Source organism: Meriones unguiculatus (genome assembly GCF_030254825.1).
Source record: "Meriones unguiculatus strain TT.TT164.6M chromosome Y unlocalized genomic scaffold, Bangor_MerUng_6.1 ChrY_unordered_Scaffold_23, whole genome shotgun sequence".
Classification (NCBI taxonomy): domain Eukaryota; kingdom Metazoa; phylum Chordata; class Mammalia; order Rodentia; family Muridae; genus Meriones; species Meriones unguiculatus.
In genome coordinates, this window is record NW_026843709.1 from 4,907,987 (window position 1) to 4,924,919 (window position 16,933).

The following is a 16,933-nucleotide window of genomic DNA, read 5'->3' on the forward strand; positions in this document are numbered from 1 at the left end:
TTGACGGGAATTGCATTGAATCTGTAGATTGGTTTTGATAAGATGGCCATTTTTACTATGTTAATCCTGCCAAGCTATGAACATGGGTGTTATTTCCATTTTCTGTTATCTTTTCTTTCTTCAGAGTCTTGAAATTTTTTACATACAAGTTTGACTTGCTTGGATAGGGTTACACCATGGTACTTTATGTATTTTGTGGCTTTTGTGAAGGGTGTTCATTCCCTAATTTCTTTCTCAGCCATTTTGTCATATGTATACAGCATGGCTACTGATTTTTTGAGTTAATTTTGTATCCTGAAACTTTTTTGAAAGTGCTTATCAGCTCTAGGAGCTCCCTGGTAGAATTTGGGGGTCACTCAGGTATACTATCGTATCATCTGAAAATAATGATAGTTTGACTTCTTCCTGTCCTATTTTTATCCCCTTGATCTCCTTCAAGTGTCTTATTGCTCTAGCAAGGACTTCCAGAACTATGTTGAAGGAGATATAAAGAAAGCAGGCAGTGTGGCCTTGTCCCTGACATCACTGGGATTGCTTTAAGTTTCTTTCCATTTAAATTCATATTGGCTGTAGGCATGCTGTATATTGCCTTTACTATGTTTAGATATGTGTCTTGTATCCTGATATTTCCAATGATTTAAACATGAATGGATGTTATTTTTTGTCCAATTCTTTTTCATCAATGAAGGAGATTATCATGAGGTTTTTTTTTCAGTTTGTTTATATGGATTTCTGTATAATGAACCACCCCTGCACATACCTGTGATGAAACCTACTTGGTCATAGTGAATGATAGCTTTGATGTGTTTTGTACTCAGTTTGCAAGTATTTTCTTGAGTATTTTTGCATCAAAGTTCATAAGGGTGATTGGCCTGAAATTCTTTTTCTTTGTTGTGTCTTTGTGAGGTTTGAGTACCAAAGTGACTGTGGCTTCATAGAATGAGTTTGATAGTATTCCTTGGGTTTCTATTTTGTGGAATAGTTTGAAGAGAAGACGAGTTAGGTCTTATTTGAGAGTGTAGTAGAATTCTGTTTGGAAAACTTCTGGTCCAGGCCTTTTTTTGGATTGAAGATTTTGATGAGTGCTTCTATTTCCTTAGGTAATATAAGATTATTTAATTGATTATCTTTTTTAGGTGTATAGATTTCATTATGTTTATCATATCTTATAGGTCTATATAAGTGAGTATATCCTGTGTTTGTCTTTCTCCTTCTGGGATATTTCACTCAGAATGATCTTTTCTAGATCCCACCATTTGCCTGCAAATTTCATGATTTCTTCCTTTTTGATTGCTGAGTAGTATTCCATTGTGTAAAAATACCACAATTTCTGTACCCATTCCACTGTTGATGGACATCTGGGTTGTTTCCAGGTTCTGGCTATTACAAATAGAGCTGCTATAAACATGGTTGAGCAAGTGTCCTTTGTGTGTACTAATCAATTGAGTGGACATGGGGTAAGATGATCAATCCTCATTTAGAAAGACAGATGGGATGTGCATTGAACGTATGACAGGAGTCTACTGAGCGCATCTGAAAGACTCTAACTAGCAGTGTTTTCAAAGCAAAGACTCATGACCAAACCTTTGGCAGAGTACAGGGAATCATAAGAAAGAAGGGGAGTTAGTCTGATGGGGAAAGGATAGGAGCTCCACAAGGACCAAATATATCTGGGCACAGGGTCTTTTCTGAGACTGACATTCAACCAAGGACCATGTATGGATATAACCTAGAACCTCCACTCAGATGTAGCCTGTGGTAGCTCAGTAACCAATTGGTTTCCCAAAGTGAGGGGAACAGGGACTATTTCTAACAGGAACTCAATGACTGGCTCTTTGGTCTCCCCACCCCCGAAGGGAGGAGCAGTCCTGTTAGGCCACAGAGGAGGGCTTTGCAGCCAGTCCTGAAGATACCTGATAAAACAGGATCAGATGAATGGGGAGGAGGTCCCCCCCATCAGTGGACTTGGAAAGGGGCACGGTGGAGATGAGGGAGGGAGGGAGTGACTGGGAGGGAATGAGGGATCGGGACACGGCTGGGATACAGAGTTAATAAAATGTAACTGATAAAAAAAATTTAAAAAAAGATTATTTAATTGACTTACCTGGTCTTGACTCAGTAATAGTAAGTGGAATCAATCAAGAAAATTGATCATTTAACTTAGATTTTCAAATTTTGTGGCATACAGATTTTGAAGTAAGTCCTAACGATTATTTGGATTTCCTCAGTGTCTGCAGTTATGTCCCCCTTTTCATTTCTGATTTTGTTCATTTGGATGGTGTCTCTCTGCCTTTTAGTTAGTTTGGCTAAGTGTTTGTCTATCTTGTTTATTTTTCCAAAGAACCAACTCTTAGGTTAATTGATTCCTTGCATTATTTTATTGGTTTCTAATTGATTCCAGCCCTGTGTTTAATTATTTCCAGCTGTCTAATACTGTCTACTATTTTTGGTGTGTCTGCTTCTTGTTTTTTTCCTAAGGTTTTTAGGTGAGCCATTAAGTTGCTTAAATGATATGTCTCAAATTTCTTCCTGGAGGCACTTAGTGATATGAACTTTCCTCTTAGCACATCTTTCATTGTGTGCCATAAGATTGGGTATGTTGTGTCTTCATTTTCATGGAATTCAAGGAAAACTTTAATTTCCTTCCTTATTTCCTTCTTTACCCAGATGTCATTTAGTAGCAAGTTGTTCAGTTTCAAAGTGTATGTAGGCTTTTTTGTTATTTCGGTTGTTGTTAATTTCTAGCTTTATTCCATGGTGTTCAGATAAGATACAAGTGAGTATTTCAATCTTCTTGTATCTGTTGTGGCTCACTTTGTGACTAACCATATGGTCTATTTTGGAGAAGGTTAAATGAGATGCTGAGAAGGTAAATTCTTTTGTGTTTTCGTGTAATGATCTGTAAATGTCTGTTAGGTCCATTTGATTCATGACCTCTGTCAGAGACATCGTTTCTTTGTTTAATTTCTGTTTTGTTGAACTGTCCTTTGTTGAGAGTGGGGTGGTGAATCTCCCACTATTAATGTATGAAGATCTATGTGTGCATAAATTTTATCAATGTTTCTTTAACAAATGTGGGTGCCCTTGTATTTGGGGCACAGATGTTCAGGATTGTGAAATCTCCTGGTGGAATTTTCCCTTGATGAGTATAAAGTGTCCTTCCCTATCTCTTTTTATTAATTTTGGTTAAAAGTCATTTTATCAGTCATTAGAATGGCTACTCCTGCTTACTTCTTGGGTCCATTTGCTTGGAAAGCCATCTTCTAGTCCTTACACTTAGGTAATATTTGTCTTTGTTACTTAGGTGTGGTTCTCTGTACAACAGATTGCTTGTTTATGCATCCATTCTGTCAGTCTGTGTCTTTTTACTGGAGAATTGAGTCTATTGATGTTGAGAGAGGTTAATGACCAGTGGCTGTTAGATCCTTTGAGTTTGATGTTGGCTGTGGTAGCAAGTTTGTGTGCTTGGTTGCTTTTCGTTTTACTATAATGAGGTTAATTATTTCCTATATTTTTTTGAAAGTTTCTAGTTTTCCTGGGTTGTATTTTTCCTTCTAGTGTCTTCTGTAATGCTGGATTCATGTGTAGGTATTGTTGAAATTTGTTTTTGTCATTTAATATCTTGTTTTCTCCGCTATGAGTTACGATAGTTTATTGGGTATAATAGCTTAGGCTGACATCTATGTTCTCTTAGGGCCTGCATGATGTTTTTCCAGGTCCTTCTGGCTTTCATAGATGTTGTTGAGAAGTCAGGTCGGATTCTGATGAGTTATCCATTTTATGTTACTTGGGCTTTTTCCCTTGCAGCTTTTAGTATTTTTTCTTTGTTCTGTATACTTACTGTTTTGATTATTATGTTGCAGAAAGTTTTTTTCTGAACTAATTTGTTGGGTGTTCTGTAGATATCTTGTATTCTTATTTGCCTCTCCTTTAAGTTGGGGATATTTTTTTCAATGATTTTGTTGAAAATATTTTCTGGCCCTTGGAGGAGGGAATCTTCTTTTTCCTCTATTCCTATTATTCTTAGGTTTTGTCTTTTCATGTTGTCTTGCATTTGTTGAATGGTCTGTGTCAGGAATTTTTTAGATTTAACATTTTCATTAATAGATACAATGATTTTTTTTGTTGTATCATCCACACCTGAGGTTCTTTCTTCCATCTCTTGCAGTCTATTAGTTATGCTTAGCTCTGTAGTCCTCTGTTTTCTTCCCTAAGTTCTTTCAATTCACAATTCCCTCTATTTGTGTTTTCTTTAATTTCTCCAAAAAAATATGGAATGCTTCACGAATTTGCATATCATACTTACACAGGGGCCATGAACTTCTCGGTAATGTTCCAATTTTAGTATATGTGCTGTTGAAGAGAGCACCATATATTCATTTCAAGTGGTCATTAATTAAGTCGCATGTCCTTGACTTGAGTTTCACATTTTCACAGATTCCATTATTATTTGTTAAATGCACGGATATGTCCCTACTTCAGTTAAATGTTTACTAAGAAAATGCTCCCTAGGGCAAATCATTGAAGAAAAAGCATTTAATTTGGACATTACTTATATTTTTACAGAGTTCATCCATGATGTCTCATCAGCAAGCAGTCATCTTGTTGTAGTCCTTCAAGAAAACTGAGAGCTTTTCATAAAGAACCACAAGAAGCAGGAAGAGTGAGGGAGACTGATGTAGACACATATAGCTAAAGAGACAAAGACCAAGAGAAACAAAGACAAAGTGACAGATACCTAGTGACAGAGACACCATTCTCTCTGGTAACTTTCTTTGGCATATCATCCTCAAAACATACCCTATTCTCATGACTATGGAACCCCCTAGGATACTAAACAGCAGTGGGCTACATCTGTGCAGAGGTTCTATGTTATTTCCATGCATGGTACTTAGCCGGAGTATGGGCCTCAGGAGTGAACCCTGTGCTCAGATTTTTTTGGTTCTGTTGCTCTTCTTGTGGAGTTCCTCTCCTCTCCAGATCTTACTATTTCCCCCTTCTTTCATTAGATTCCATGCACTCTTTCCAACAGTTGGCCATGAGTCTTGGCATCTGCTTTGATAGTCTGTAGGGCAGAGCCTTTCAGAGGCCCACTGTTGTAGGCTCCTACATTGTTCCCTGTTTTCTCCAGCAAATTCCATGTTCTAGAACACAGGACTGACACTCTCCTTTGGGGAAAATGTGGATTTTTTCTGTTACAGAGAATTACTCACCTATGTTTGCAACTAGGAATAATCATTTGGGGTAAAGTAACTAAAATGCATACAGAGACCCACAGTCCGATATTATGGAGACAGGTAGACCTTAAACACCCAGGTCTAAATGGCATTTCCTTATGAAATTCTTCCTCACCTCAGAGCTCTGAGAAGCCTGCAGGAGAGGAGGCAGGAAGTGCATCATATTTAAAGGGATTTGAGGACAGGAGATCAAGCCCTGAGAATAAACCCACAGAGGAAGATATGCAGCCAGCCTTGATTAGACATTATAAGCTAAGTTCAGTTAAAAGGGTGAGGAGGACCTCACCTATCAGAGAAGTAGAGAAAGGGCCTAGGGGTAGAAGAGGGGTGGTGGGTGGTACTGGAAGGAGAAGAGATAGAGAGCAGTGAAGGGGACACAATGTGAACAAATCATAATGAATAAATACATAAGAGAAACTGTGATCAAGGTGATGTAGTATAGAGATCATCAAGACTGAAGGCTTCTTCTTCTTAATGTTATCAGGGTGCAGCAAGGAAGAATTTAGTTTTCTTTAATGGACATGGCACTGAGAATCTGATCGTGTTCCAATTAGTAAATGAACAACACATATTTGAATTGGTGTATTAAAGAAAATTAGTGTGACACATGGTAGGAATTAGAACCTGGGAGCAATGTAGAATGAGTATAATGTATGGTATATCAAATTCCCATATAATCCATAAAAATCATATGTTGACAACTTTTACAATGATCTTTAACATGGAGAAAAGATTCTGCTAATGGAGGGCAGAGTTTGACTTTGTAAGCTTTTGAAAGCTCATTATGTAAGAGAGAATCTTAGTCACAAACTAGTCATTAACCAGCTACCACCAATGCTATGACTCAGGTGGGTCCTCTGCATAAGCAGTCCGGGTATTAATACTACATTTTGAGATTTTGTCTAGAGGAAAATAGCAGGATGCCTTGTATCTCAGGCATATGACATGGACATATTTCTCTATCCTGAATGCTCAGTTTCGATTGTAAACCCCAGGAACAATAGGATTTTTCCCTGACCACTGAGTAGGACACAGCTGCTGATCCAGTTAGGTCAGCAAAAGGCAACCTGGTTCATAGATGGTGGCAACACTAGTGTGGAATAGCACCAGCCATCAAATGGTTTGTTGACACTCAGTTCTCCTTTTACATACCCTGATCACTCTCTGTTTCAGCCAAACCAGTCCCAGGAATTTTCTGGTGTCCTTCTCTTTTCCATGCTCTTAAAGCCTCAATATCCCAGGGAACCCTAGGCACTGCCATCCTCTATATCAATAAAAATGTGAATATACATTTAGTGATTATATGAGTAAGTCATCAGTTCAAAGTCACTACCTAGGAAATTTCAGATCCAGGACCACAGAAGGAAACCACCTTGTCTTTGGGTACATTCCCCTTAATCACACATCATTTTGAAGCTTCTCTACTAAGGAAGCTGTCCAATTAAATAAACATTAAAGTTTCATTTCCTACCTGACATTCTCACAGAGGTAAACAGAAGTAAAGGTGTGGGTCTTGATAAAGGGATGAGATAAAGGCTTGTTGGATTTCAAAAGAAGATTAACATGTTACAAGGATCACTTTGTTTACTCATCATCATGGAAACCTCAAGATTCACTTGGGATCTGATTGGCAGAGAGGGAGAATGATGTCATGCAAGAGGTGAAAGCCAGTAGGAGTTTCAGGAGCCTTTTATTAAAAGGGCCAAGTAGACAGCGTGCTTGAGAGAAAGGCTGAGAAGTCCTACATGCTTCAGTCTGGGAAGCTGAAAGCACAGAAGCCAGACATGTCAGTTCCTGTGTCCAAGACTGTTAGTTTAGCAAAAGGGTCACATATTTCAAGTTCTCATAAAAAAGTCACATGAATTTTCCATTATCACATGTTTCATTATTATTTGTTAAATGCAAAGATATGTCCTCAGTCAGTGAACTACTTACTATGAAAATGGTCCCTGACCAAGGCATGTCTTTGAAAAAAAAAAGCTGAATGATATTCTATTTTGTAGATGGACTACAATTTCTATATCATTTTTTAATTGGGCAGGGATCATGTGGATGTTTTCCAGTTTCTGGATTTTGTAAATAAAGCTGCTACAAACATGGTTGTACAAATGTGCTTATTGTGTACTTAAGCCTATTTTGGATATATGCCTAGAGATGGATAGCTGAATCTTGGGGAATCACTGTTCCTAGTTGTCTGAGAAAGCACCAGATTGCATTTTTGCACATGTATGCATCCAGTTATACCAGCAACATTTGTTGAAGTTGTTATCTTTTTTTCATTGTATGGTTTTGGAATCTTTGTCAAAACTCCATTGTCCATAGTGTGTGGTTTTATTTCTGGATTTTCTATTCTGTTCCATTGATCCAACATTCTGTTTCTGTGCCAGTACCATGCAGTTTTCATGTCTATTTTTTATACTACAGTATGAGATCAGGAATGGAGATATATCCAGAACATCTTTTAATTGTAAAGGATTGTTTTAGCAATTCTGGGTTTCTTGTTTTTCCATATGAAGTTGAGATTTTTTCCTGCAAAATCTGTAAAGATTTATGTTGGTACTTTGATGGGACCTGCATTGAATCTGTAGTTTCCTTTTGTTAGGATGGCCATTTTTTTAAATTTTTCATCAATAAAACTTTATTCATTCTGCATCCCCCCATAAGCCCCACCCTCCTCCCCTCCCAATCCCACCCTCCCTCCTCCCTCTGCATGCATGCCACTCCCCAAGTCCACTGAGAGGGGAGGTTCTCCTCTCCTTTCTGATCTTAGTCTATCAGTTCACATCAAAAGTGGCTGCATTGTCCTCTACTATGGCCTGGTAAGGTTGCTCCCCCCCAGGGGGAGGTGATCAAAGAGCAGGCCAATCAGATTATGTCAGAGGCAGTCCCTCTTCACATTACTATGTAACCCAATAGGACTCTGAACTGCCCTGGGCTACATCTGTGCAGGGATTCTGGGTTATCTCTATGAATAGTCCTTGGTTAGAGTATGAGTCTCTGGGAAGTTCCCTGTGTTCAAATTTTCTGGTTCTGTTGCTCTCCTTATGGAGACACTGTCCTCTCCAGCTCTCACTATTTCACAGTTCTTACATAAAATTCCGTTCCCTTTGCCCAACAGTTGCCAAGCCCTCTGTGGTAGGTTCCTAGGTTGTTTCCTGTTTTCTTCTTCTTCTGATGTCCATCCTCTTTGCCTTTCCGGATGGAGATTGGACATTTTATTTAGGGTCCTCTCTCTTGCTTAGTTTCTTTAGATGCACAGGTTTTACTGGGTTTGTCCTATGATGTATGTCTATATGAGTGAGTATATACCATGTGTGTCTTTATGCTTCTGGGACAACTCACTCAGGATGATCCTTTCCAGATCACACCATTTACCTGCAAATTTCATGATTTCCTTATTTTTCATTGCTGAGTAATATTCCACTGTGTAGATGTACCACAATTTTTGCATCCATTCTTCAGGTAAGGGTATCTGGGTTGTTTCCAGCTTCTGGCTATTACAAATAAAGCTGCTATAAACATGGTTGAGCAAATGTCCTTTTTTTGTACTTGAGCGTCTTTTGAATATATGCCCAGGAGTGGTATGGTTGGATCTTGAGGAAGTGCTATTCCTAGTTGTCTGAGAAAGCGCCAGATTGATTTCCAGAGTGGTTGTACAAGTTTACATTCAGACCAGCAGTGAAGAAGGGTTCCTCTGTCTCTACAACCTCTCCAGGATGTGTTGTCACTTGAGTTTTTGATCTTGGCCATTCTCATGGGTGTAAGGTGAAATCCCAGGTTTGTTTTGATTTGCATTTCCCTAATGGCTAGTGAGGTTGAGCATTTTTTAAGTGCTTCTCTGCCATTTGGTATTCCTCTATAAAGAATTCTCTGTTTAGCTCTGTTCCCCATTTTTTAAGTGGATTACTTTGTTTGCTACTTTTCAGCTTCTTTAGTTCTTTATATATACTGGATATGAGTCCTCTGTCAGATAAAGGGTTGGTGAAGATTCTTTCCCAATCTGTACGAGGTCCCTTTCTTTTGATGACTGTCTCTTTTGCTTTGCAGAAGCTTTTCAGTTTCATGAGGTCCCATTTATTGATTGTTGCTCTTAGAGCCTGTGCTGTTGGTGTTCTGTTCAGGAAGTTTTCCCCTGTACCAATGAGTTCTAGAGTATTCCCCACTTTTTTTTTCAAGCCGATTTAATGTGTCTGGTTTAATGTTGAGGTCTTTGATACAATTGGACTTCAGTTTTTTGCAGGGTGATAAGTATAGATCTATTTTCATTTTTCTACATGTATACATCCAGTTGGACCAGCACCATAGGTTAAAGATACTATCTTTTTTCCATTGAATGGTTTTGGCATCTTTGTAAAAGATCAGATGTCCATAAGTGTGTGGGTTTATTTCTGGGTTCTCTGTTTGGTTCCATTGATCCACTATTCTGTTTCTATGCCACTACCATGCAGTTTTTAAAACTGTTGCTCTATAGTACAACTTAAGATCAGGGAGGGAGACACCTCCAGAAGATCTTTTATTGTAGAGGATTGTTTTAGCAATTCTGGGTTTCTTGTTATTCCATATGAAGTTGAGAATTTTTCTTTACAGGTCTGTAAAGAATTGTGTTGGTAATTTGATGGGCATTGCATTGAATCTGTAGATTGCTTTTGGTAAGATAGCCATTTTTACTATGTTAATCTTGCCAAGCCATGAGCATGGGAGATCTTTCCATCTTCTTATATATTCTTCTAATTCTTTCTTCAGAGAGTTGAAATTTTTTTCATACAAGTCATTGACTTTCTTGGTTAGGGTTACTCCGAGGTACCTTATGTCATTTGTGGCTATTGTGAAGGGTGTTGTTTCCCTAATTTCTTTCTCAGCACTTTTGTCTTTTGTACACAGGAGGGCTACTGATATTTTTGAGTTAATTCTGTACCCAGCCACTTTGCTGAAGGTGTTTATCAGCTGTAGGAGTTCCCTGGCAGAGTTTTTGGGGTTACTCACATATACTATCATATCATCTGCAAATAGTGATAATTTGACTTCTTCCTTTCCAATTTGTATCCCCTTGATTTCCTTCAACTGTCTTATTGCTCTAGCAAGGACTTCCAGAACTATGTTGAAGAAATATGGAGAGAGTGGGCAGCCTTGTCCTGTCCCTGATTTTAGTGGGATTGCTTTAAGTTTCTCTCCGTTCAGTTTGATGTTGGCTATAGGCTTGCTGTATATTGCCTTTACTATGTTTAGATATGTGCCTTGTATCCCTGATCTCTCCAACACTTTAAACATGAATGGATGTTGGATTTTGTCAAATGCTCTTTCAGCATCTAGGGAGATTATCATGTGGTTTTTTTCTTTCAGTTTGTTAATATGGTGGATCACATTGATGGATTTCCGTATATTGAACCACCCCTGCATACCTGGGATGAAGCCTACTTGGTCATAGTAGATAATATCTTTGATGTGTTCTTGGATTCGGTTTGCAAGTATTTTATTAAGTATTTTTTGCATCAATGTTCATAAGGGAGATTGGCCGGAAATTCTCTTTCTTTGTTGAGTCTTTGTGAGGTTTATGTACCCAGGTGACTGTGGCTTCATAGAATGAGTTTGGTAATGTTCCTTCTGTTTCTATTTTGTGGAATAGTTTGAAGAGAATTGGTGTTAGCTCTTCTTTGAAGGTCTGGTAGAATTCTGCGCTGAAGGCATCTGGTCCTCGGCTTTTTTTTGGATGGGAGACTTTTGATGACTGCTTCTATTTCTTTGGGGATATAGGTCTATTTGGTAGATTTACCTGGTCCTGATTCAGCTTTGGTAAGTCAAATCGATCAAGAAAATTGTCCATTTCATTTAGATTTTCAAATTTTGTGGCATATAGACTTTTGAAGTAAGTCCTATTGATTGTTTGGATTTCCTCAGTGTCTGTAGTTATATCCCCCTTTTCATTTCTGATATTGTTGATTTGGGTGGTGTCTCTCCACCTTTTAGTTAGCTTGGCTAAGGGTTTGTCAATCTTGTTGATTTTCTCAAAGAACCAGCTCTTGGTTTCATTGATTCTTTGAATTGTTTTATTTGTTTCCAATTGATTGATTTCAGCCCTGAGTTTGATTATTTCCAGCAGTCTATTCCTTCTTGGTGTGTCTGCTTCTTCTTTTTCTAGGGTTTTTAAGTGAGCCATTAAGGTGCTTGAATGAGCTGTCGCGAATTTCTTCTTGAAGGCACTTAGTGCTATGAACTTTCCTCTTAACACTGCTTTCATTGTGTCCCACAAGTTTGGGTATGTTGTGTCTTCATTTTCATTGATTTCTAGAAAGACTTTAATTTCTTTATTTCTTCCCTGACCCAGCTGTCATTTAGTAACAAGCTGTTCAGTTTCCATGTGTGTGTAGGCTTTTTGCTATTTCTGTTATTGTTGAGGTCCAGGTTTATTCCATGGTGATCAGACAAGTTACAAAGGATTATTTCAATCTTCTTGTATCTGTTGAGGCTTGCTTTGTGACCCACTATATGGTCTATTTTGGAGAAGGTTCCATGAGGTGCTAAGAAGGAAAATTCTTTTGTGTTTGGGTGTAAAGTTCTGTAAATGTCTGTTAGGTCCATTTGATTCATGACCTCTGTCAGAGACATTGTTTCTTTGTTTAATTTCTGTTTTGTTGACCTGTCCTTTGTTGAGAGTGGGGTGTTGAAGTCTCCCCCTGTTAATGTGTGGGGTTTTATATGTGCTTTAAATTTTATCAATGTTTCTTCACAAATGTGGGTGCCCTTGAATTTGGGGCATAGATGTTCAGGATTGTGATGTCTTCTTTGTGGAATTTTCCCTTGATGAGTATGAAGTGTCCTTCCCCATCTCTTTTTATTAATTTTGGTTGAAAGTCTATTTTATCAGATAGTAAAATGGCTACTCCTGCTTGCTTCTTGCGTCTGTTTGCTTGGAAATTCGTCTTCCAACCCTTTACCCTCAGGTAATGTCTATCTTGTGTCTTAGGTGTGTTTCTTGTATGCAACAGATTGCTGGGTTTAGTTCACATATCCATTCTGTTAATCTGTGTTTTTTTATTGGACAGTTGAGTCCATTGATGTTGAGAGAGATTAATGACCAGTGGCTCTTAGGTCCCTTGATCTTGATATTGGCTGTGGTCATCAGGTTGTGTGCTTTTTTGCTTTTTGTTTTACTGAAGTGAGGTTATTTATTTCCTGTGTTTTCTTGAATGTAGCTAGTTTTCCTGGGTTGTATTTTCCCTTGTAGTGTCTTCTGTAATGCGTTATTTGTTTGTAGGTATTGTTGAAATTTGTTTTTGTCATTGAATATCTTGTTTTCTCCATCTATGAGGACTGAGAGTTTTGCGGGGTATAGTAATCTGGGCTGACATCTGTGTTCTCTTAGGTTCTGCATGATATCTGTCCAGTCCCTTCTGGCTTTCATAGTCTCTTTTGAGAAGTCAGGTGTGATTCTAATGGGTTTGCCATTATATGTTACTTGGCCTTTTTCTCTTGCAGCTTTTAGTATTTTTTCTTTGTTCTGTATACTTATAGTTTTGATTATTATGTGGCGGGAGGATTTTCTTTTCTGGTCAAATTTGTTGGGTGTTCTGTAGGCCTCATGTATTCTAATTGGCCTCTCCTTTAGCTTGGGGAAATTTTCTTCAATGATTTTGTTGAAAATATTTTCTGGGCCTTGGAGAAGGGAGTCTTCTTTTTCCTCTATACCTATTATTCTTAGGTTTTGTCTTTTCATATTTTCTTGTATTTCTTGGACTGTCCGTGTCAGGAATTTTTCGGATTTAACATTTTCTTTGACAGATACATCTATTTCTTCCATTGTATGTTCTACACCTGAGATTCTTTCTTCCATCTCTTGTAGTCTGTGGATTATGCTTACTTCTGTAGTTCCTGTTTTTCTCCCTAGATTCTCCCTTTCCATTATTTCTTCCATTTGTGTTTTCTTTAATTTTTCCAATTCTATCTTCAGGTCTTGAGTTGTTTTGTTACTTCCTTCACCTGTCTGATTGAACTTTCCTATTTTTCTTTTAGTTCCTTCAACTCTGTTTCTTTTATTTCATTCAGTGCTTTAAGCATTTTCTTTCTAAATGCCATAAATTGTTTGACTGCAGCTTCCTCTATTTCTTTACTGAAGACAATATTCTGTTTGAGTTTATCTTCCTCTATGTCTTTACGTATCTTATTTGTTTCCTCTGTTATCATCTTCATGAGCATAGTTGTTCGGTCATCTTCTTGGATTTCAGTTATGCTGGGGTGTCCAGGGCTACTTGCCCTTGGATAACTGCGTTCTGGAGATGCCATATTGCTCTGTTTTATGTTGCTTGAGCTTTTACTCTGGCCTCTACCCATTGTGGTATCTTACGTGTTTGGGGTTATTTTTTGGTGGTTCCTGGGGATCCTGTGGTGGAGAGAATCGCCTTTGCAGAAAGCTGGTTTTTCCTGAAGGATGTCTTCTCAGCTTTTTGGGTATAGTCTCTGGATGGCTGGTGTTTTTTCAGGAGTTGCTCACCTCAGGGATAGAGACCTGAGTGGTAACTGTGGTCTTTGTTAGTCGAGAGGGTTCTCCTCTCACCCAGGGAAGTCCTGAGGGCAGCTGCCCTGTTTCTGGGTTTCTTGTAAATTTAATGATCAGCTGCTGTGACCCAGTTGGACATCAGGCGAGTAGCAACTGTTTGTGCCTGTGTCTGGAGCACAGCTGCGTGATCGTGACTCAGCCCCACTGGTCTGCTAGACTTTTTCTAGGGAAGGATTGGTTGATTTAAGTCAGTACAGTTTCCTTCCTTCCCTGTGGATTCTCTGGAGATAGGGAATCCCGGTGTCTTTTTTTACCCTGGTGCACACTGCTCAGTGTCCACCAGCTGGCTGGCCGCAGAAACTGCCTGTGCCTGGAGCACAGCTGAGTGATGATGGCTCAGTCTCTGCCAGCTGTCTGGTGCGCAGAAACTGCCTGTGTTTGCCTTCACGGCCTTTGGGAGCCTGGGTGCCTCCCTAAGCTGGGTAATTTTCCGAGGACCTATTCAGGCTGGGTGTCTAGGCTGAGTGCTCTGAGATCAGACCAGCTGTTTCCCTCCCTGTGTGTTTGCACTGGATAATGAAACTCATTCGCTGGTGCCCTGGTGCCCACAGTTCTATCTCAGGCCGGGAATCAGGTGAGCAGGCAGGCAGAGTTCTGTGGTGCCGGAGTCTGGGTCCCTAGCTCTGGCTCCGGGCTGGCTCCTGGGGTGCCTGCGAAACCCAAGTCTTTTCCAGGGGATGTCTGGGTGACCTAAGGCTGGTCCCAATCGTATCCTGTACCCTGGGGTATCTCTCGACTGAAAATTCCAGTTTCTGATATTGTGGTGCTAAAGGTTCAGTCTGGGACCATGACCAGAGACAGTGGCTTGTAGCTCTGGGCTGTGGCTGGGGCTGGCAGCCAGCAGCCAAGTGTCTGGGAACCGGGATCTCTTCTGTGGTTTAGCTGGGTGAGTTAAAAGCTGATTGAATCCCCCACCGTGGGGTATCCTCTCACCTGGGAAACACAATGACTGTGTTTTATGGCCGTGAGTTCTGATTACTGGTCACTGTGCTGATCCTGTTGCTGCTGCTTAGAATGAGAGTCTTCACGGCGCCGCCAACTTGCCCCTCCCCCAGGATGGTCATTTTTACAATGTAAACCTGCCAAGTCATGAGCATGGAAGATCTTTCCATCTTCTGATATATTCCTCTCATTCTTTCTTCAGAGACTTAAAATTTTTTTCCTAAAATTTTTTGGCAGGCTTTGTTATGGTCATAGCAAGGTACTTTATGTTTTGGACAATATATAAGTACACATCAAAGATATCTTCCACTATGACCAAGTGGGCTTCATCCCAGGTATGCATGGTGGTTCAATATATGGAAATCCATCAATGTGATCCACCATATTAAAAAAAAAATGAAAGAAAAATAAAAACACAGGATAATCTCCTTATATGTCGAAAAACCATTTGACAAAATACAACATGTATTCCTGTTTAAAGTATTGTATAGTTTGAGAGACCAAATAAACATCAGCAGTTATTATTAAAGTTTAATGCCTGAACGCTAGCTGGGTGGAGAAGTCCAGTAATTCCCTGACGGGAAGAACCACCTTATTGCATTCTTTCCCCACCCACTAGGGATATAATTGCTAGGAAGTTGGCCTATCCTCCTAGGGAGGAGCTCCAGATAATTAATGGTCTGGGGACCTTCCTATAGCCAGTCAATTTAAAATGTACAATTTTGACCAATAGATGTTTGCCAAGTAGATATTGCCCCTGCCTTGGGCATACTGGGAGGGACCAGAATCTTTAAATCCACCAAGTAACCTGAGCACGCGCACAGAGCGCTCAGTTCTCAACCTTTTGGTGGTGGTGGTGGGGTGTGGGCCCAAGCTGCAGCTGGTAATATACAATAAAATGATACTCATGTATTTACAGCAGAGTCTGTTTATTTCTGGTCTTTGGGGGTTCCTGAGCTGGGCAGAACAAGATCAGGGATACAAGTCACATATCTAAACATAGTAAAGGCAATATGCAGCATGCCTATAGCTAACATCAAACTAAACAGAGAGAAACTTAAAGCAATACCATTGAAATCAGAGACAAGGAAAGGCTGCCAACTCTCTCCATATCTCTTCAACATAGTTTCTGGAACATAGTTTAGTGCTAGAGCAATAAAACAATTGATGGAAACCAAGGGGATACAAATCAAACAGGAAGAATTCAAAGTATCACTATTTACAGATGATATGATAGTATACATGAATAACCCCAAAAATTTTACCAGGGAACTCCAACAGCTGATAAGTACCTTCAGCAAAGTGGCTGGATGCAGCAAAATTAACTAAAAAAAAAAAAAATAGAAGCGCTCTTGTAAAAAAAAAAAGATAATAATACTGAGAAAAACTTAGATAAACAAAAGGACTGTTCTTTTTTCTAAAAAGGCCATATCTCCTAACAATAACCATATATTTTCTCACTGTGAATTCCACAATAAATAGATGGGTGTTAAGGAGACATTGCAATTCAAATCACAGGAGTTAGAAGAAGATGGAGCTATTTCTAGGCTGAAAGTACATTGTTATCTTGAAAGTTTGTCATTCAATACAATGATTAAAGTCCCAGCAACTTCCAAAGACTAAAGTACAGGACTGACAATCTCCTTCAAGGAAAACGTGGAATACATCCATAATGGAGTATTATTCAGGTAAGAAAATGACAACAAGATATTTTCAGGCAAATGGATGGAACCAGGCACAATCATCCTGGGTGAAGTAACTAAAAGGCAGAAAGACAAATATGGTATGTATTCAATTATTAGAAGGTCTCCTAAAGTGGGGGATTAAGTTCCAATAGGCCATATATTGTGACCAAACCACTCTTTCGTTAGGGGGATTGGATGGCAGTAAATTGAGTTGTTGGTCCATGGCATCCTATGGCAATTGTCAAGCAACCCAGGCATTTGTTGTTAAAATATGTTGCTCTCTGTCCTCAACAGATCAGTGCCAGGTTCTTGGATCCAAACTGATGCTTCCTTCTGCATCCAATGGGATTCCATACAGAGACCCACAGTCTGATTTTATGCAGAGAGAGCCCTTAAAACATCTAGCTCTAAAACGGATTTCCCTATTACATTCTACTTTCCTTCAGTTCTCTTCTAAGCCTGCAAGAGAGGAGGCAGGAAGAGTGTCATAAGTAGATGGAATTGAGGACTCAAGGAGA

The 16,933-nt window shown here is 39.2% G+C and overlaps 1 non-coding gene across 1 annotated transcript; it reads right to left on the reverse strand.

Moving 5' to 3' along the window:
* Positions 1-4,265: 4,265 nt before the first annotated feature.
* LOC132651611 (U6 spliceosomal RNA) lies at positions 4,266-4,369 on the reverse strand. The gene has a single exon (XR_009589197.1). It is a non-coding gene; the product is annotated as a U6 spliceosomal RNA (small nuclear RNA).
* Between the last annotated feature and the right edge of the window lie 12,564 nt (positions 4,370-16,933).